A 5,149-nucleotide genomic window follows, 5' to 3' on the forward strand; every position below is an offset into this window, starting at 1 on the left:
CCAGGGAAGGACACCCCCCGCGCTGGAGGCCAAGGAGCAGCCAGAGGAGTCCAGCTGAATCCCGGTGAGGGAGGGCTGGGAAGGGACCATGGCTGCACTTTACTACTGCCCCCAGGAGGGGGCATCTCCCAATTGCAGAGCCAGGGGGCTCCAATTGGTGGGGGCATATTGGTGGAAGAGTTCCCCGAGCTGGGCCCACCAGCATAGTTGTGCCATTTTTTGACTGGAGGCTGACAGCGGCGCCGCAGTTGCGGGCCGCTACAACACGGGGCAAATCTGGCTATTCCTAGAGCCTGAACGTGGCTCTATCAGGGGGCAAGTTATCAGAGAAGCCCCAGAGTGAGGGCCCAGAGGCACGGTAGTAGCAGTGCTGGTTGGTTGTCCTAATTCCCCCAGCTGCCCCCTGTGACAGAGGGCAGCTGCAACATGGTGCAGTTCTTCTACAGGGGACGCAGTGAATGCCCGTGCCCCTCTTGGTGATTCTACAGTTGCCCAGGAAGGAGTGGGCAGCTGCTACGTTTAGGCTTGTTCTCTTGCGTTGTTGCTTTTGGTTGCGTGTGCAGCCAGCCCTGACTTTTGGGACAAAGGGCTTTTGAGCCCCATGGAAGGCCAGTTGGCCTGGGGTCAGTATCCTCTGGGAATCTTGCGCAAGGTGGTTGCCTACTGTGTTCATGATGATAATTGCCTAATGTGATTTATGTGTAATGTATTCATGCATCCTACGTTATACCTCTAACTGTGTTTTCATGACTAGGAGGTTGTTATGCCTGGTATACTTTATGCTAGTCAGTTTATGTTTCCCTGCGTGATCTATGCCTAGGATGATTAGTATTGCGTAGTGTGTTCCTACCTGTCACCAGTGGTTACTGGTGGTGTTCTACAATTGTTATTTTATGCTACAGTTATTCTATGTGCTACATCTACTATTTCTACTAAGTGCTGATTCTGACAGTGGCCCACGTGGCCCTGTCATGTGTAAATAATCCCCTGTAAATACTGCCCAGTGCCAGTTGGCACAGTGTACATGTGTGATTATGATCTAATGTGTTTATGGTAATACAAAGGCTATTTTTATATATAACCTTGTGTGGAGTTCCTTTTTGTGGTGTGCCTAGTGTGTTGCTGCTGTGTGTGTGTGTGTTGCGCAAACACTTTACACACTGCCTCTGGGATAAGCCTGACTGCTTGTGCCAAGCTACCAAGGGGGTGAGCAGGGGTTATCTTGGCGTGTAACTCCCTTGCCCTGACTAGAATAGAGGTCTCTGCCTGGCTTTGGCGCAAGCCTTAGGCAACCAGAGATCCTATTTCTAACAAGCAGGGTTATTCAAAAACTAGATGGCATCTTTGTGACATGACTTGCACCTGCAATCTTAAAATCTGACTACGACCAACCTTTTAATAGTTAATAGTCGAGAATTCAAAAACTTTCTAAATCACCTCAATACAAAGAATAAAAAGAAGCACTCCCCTTTGACCCCAGGCCAATGGTCTGGTAGACGCCTCATGAGTACTCTAAAGAAAGCTGTTCAGCATTCTACACTGGGGAAGCTCGACCTCGAAGGTGTTTTGAACACTATTCTTTGAGGTTACCGTTTGACCCTCTCACTCGACCACAGAGGAAACCCCTGCAACTATCATGTTTGGAAGAGTCATGACAACCAAACTTTCCCAATGGGAGGGGAAGGGTGTGACAGGGGATACATCTGCATTCATCTGCATGCTGATAGTCTTCTTGGGCTGGTAGAGAGGTGATTCACACTTACATTTGAATAGGTTGTTTCCTGTCCTCACTCAAAGGGCTGATTTACCACCTAATGATCGTCTGGAGCCAGGAATGGGCAGCAAGGGACTGTGCCACACTTCTGAGGGTTCATTTGAAGTCACCCGTTCATCAAAGACATTTTTGGGTATATGTACTGGAGCTCTGATCCCATGTTTTTAGACGCTGCTTGGGACTTGTAGCCAGACACAGTTGGCTCTACAAATTGCTCATTGCCATGAGGACTGCTGTGCTGCCAAGGAGCAACCACCATTACGACTAACTGCCTTGTGTTGATATGCTGCTGCTGGGCTGCAGGAGGGACTGCCAATTTGCAACCTAACTGTATGTGCTGTCTGCAGCCTGCCACCTCCTTTTGTTCCCCGAAGTGCTCTCCAAGGGTTGTTTGTTTGCTCCCGTTCTCCCGAGATCTCAGGGCCATCAAAGACCTTGTGGCCTCTTTTCTCTGAAACCTCTGCTGGGTGAGCCATTTTAGAAGGTCTAGCATGTCGCCAGTGCTCCTGCTCCCTTCTGCACCAAGGTAAAACTTTGTGCATTACAGGACAGTGCAGCATGGGCCTACAGCGCAGCGCCCTGACCAGGGGAGTGCCTTTGTGCATTCTAAGGAAGTGCTCCATCTTTTACAAACCAGCATGTGGTGAGCGTTTTTCTCCAGCGAGAACAGCGTTGTTTCGCCTGGAGGCGTTACCAGAAAAACAAGTACGTCCTTGAGCCAGTGTGCTCACTGTAGCTGAATTGGATTGTGAACCTCGCCCCCGGAGTCTGGCAAGATATCTCCACCGTCAGATGCCACTAAGAACAAACTAGTGCGGCCCCTCTGGCCTTGAGACCCGAGGAACAGCCCCCTGAAGACTTGTACTGCTCTGAGGTGGTACAGTGCAGCGTCTAAGGATGCAGAGCTACAGGAGCTGCACAAAGCCTTCAAGGCAGGCGTTTCGACAACACGTTGTTAATCAACATGTGGCGGGCCAGCATTCTGAGGCTCATTCCAGCCAGCCTCGCCCTCTGATTTTAACGCGTATACTGCACAAAGCTCTCAACGTCGGGTCCCACTCCCGAGACATGAGAACATTGTTAGCAAGTTACAGATGCCCTGAGGACAGTGACCCTGCACCCACAAAGGTACTGTGAGGCGGGTTGGGTCCAGAAGAGTGGTAAAGCCGCCCTACTCTCCTTCTCGGGTGGCTTGGTTTCCCTTGGGCAAAGAGACGCGATTCAAGCGGCCCCGGTGGGCTCCAAATTCGCAAGAGCGTGAGGGGCATTTTTTGTTCAGCATTGTCTCTGCTCTGGAGATGACCGCAAGAATGGTGCAGGGCTGTTCATAGAGGAGAACTGCTGGAAGACTCAAGGTCAATTACTGTTTAGCGTTTAGTAGGTGCTCCTGCGGCGTAAGTTTGGTTTCTAAATGCAATCGCGTCAACCACGTTCACTACAGTTACCATATGAAGTGTAATAGGAGCGCAGGTGCGATGTGACCTATGTTTTCATAGTAATTTGTGTTTTTCTCTGTCAAACCTGCATTATTTGCACAAACGGTGTGATTTAAGTCATTTTGGTCTTGTTTGATTTACAATATAGAATTTATTTTTACATAATCCTGCGTGGATTCCCTTTTGTGGTTTACTCACTGTGTTGCTGCTCTAGTGTGTTGCACAAATGCTCTGCACATTGCATCTTTAAACTAGCCTGACTGCTCTGCGCCAAACTACCAGTGTGTATCTGGCTTACCCTGACTAGAGTGGTGGATTCTGCCTGGCTTAGGTGCCTACCCTTGCCAACCAGAAAGCCTGTGTCGAACAGTGGTCCTTGTGAATCACTTGATTTCCCAGCAGGCTCCTGCTGCAGGACTCGGTCAACGCACTTTATGTAGGAGGACTAGCCACCATTTGTGTCTCAAAGGGAAGTGTGACTCTTTTTCCTAGAACACAATTTTTTTCCCTTAATTGTAACTGTTCACTTCTCCATATTATACCAATGCAGCTTTTTCAAGAAATATTTTCTTCATGTAATGTTCAATGTTTTTTATATTTTGCAGAACATCAATCACATCTAGAAAGTATGAATGGGAAAGAAATCCATAAAGGTTCCGGAGGCAAGATGAATTTTAATCAAAATATCTACTTAAAGAAACGGCGCAGAATGCACATGAGGGAGAGACGCTTTGCTTGTAATGTGTGTGACAAAGGATTTATCAATGAGACACTTCTTGTGAGGCACAAAAAAGGACACACCAGCCTCAGGCCATATCCTGCGAAAAGTGTAAAAAGTGTTTCACTCAAAAGGGAAATTTTTTACAGCATCAAAGAACACACACTGGAGAGAGGCCTTATCACTGCACAGTGTGTTCCAAGCACTTTGTTCATAAGAACAGCCTTTTACGGCATCAAAGTGTACACACAGGAGAAAAGCCTTATCACTGCACCATGTGTGAAAAGAGCTTCAGTCAAAAGGCAAATCTACTAAAGCACCAACTAATACACACCGGAGAGAGACTTTATCACTGCACTGTGTGTTCAAAGCGCTTTTCTCATAAGTCGACCCTTGTACGGCATCAAAGAACTCACACAGGAGAGAGGCCTCATCATTGCACTGTGTGTTCCAAAACCTTTTCTCAGAAGACAAACCTTGTACTGCATCAAAGAACACACACAGGAGAGAAGCTTTATCACTGCACTGTGTGTTCCAAGCGCTTTGCTGATAAGTCGACCCTTGTACGGCATCAAATTGTACACACAAGAGAGAGGCCTCATCACTGTACTGTGTGTGCCAAGGGCTTTGCTTATAAGGGAGGCCTTGTACGGCATCAAAGCGTACACACCGGAGAGCGGCCTTATTACTGCACAGTGTGTTCCAAGTGCTTTGCTGATAAGGGATCCCTTGTACGGCATCAAAGCGTACACACATGAGAGAAGCCTTTTCACTGCACTGTATGCGAGAAGAGCTTAAATCAAAAGTCAAGTCTCGTAACACCAAACACACTGGAGAGAAACCTTATATCACTGCAAAGTGTCTTCCAAGCTCAAGCATCAAAGTGCACACACAGGAAAGAGGCCAGTGTGTGGGAAGAGCTTTACTCGAAAGGCACATATGCAACGGCACCAAATAATACACACTAAACTGAACCCTATCACTGCACAGTTTATGCCAGGAACTTCACTCAAAATGAACGTTTCTACAACACCAATAAATACAAACTAGATCCATTTTCACTGTAACAATCTTATGTCCTGCTTACCCCAAAGTAAGTTTTACTGGAATGTTGTAACTTAGTGAGGGCTTATAGTCATAAATTCCTAATGGCCAGTGTTTCCTGTAGGGAGCGTGCATTTAGTGTAATAACCCTGAGTGCGCAAACTCCGTTGCGAAGCG

At 47.5% G+C, this 5,149-nt stretch overlaps 1 pseudogene; it reads left to right on the top strand.

The window, feature by feature from the left end:
- The first annotated feature begins 3,838 nt into the window (after positions 1-3,838).
- LOC147736889 (uncharacterized) lies at positions 3,839-4,686 on the top strand (annotated as a pseudogene).
- Positions 4,687-5,149: the final 463 nt, after the last annotated feature.

This window comes from Lissotriton vulgaris, chromosome 1_2 (assembly GCF_964263255.1).
Source record: "Lissotriton vulgaris chromosome 1_2, aLisVul1.2, whole genome shotgun sequence".
In the NCBI taxonomy this organism is placed as follows: domain Eukaryota; kingdom Metazoa; phylum Chordata; class Amphibia; order Caudata; family Salamandridae; genus Lissotriton; species Lissotriton vulgaris.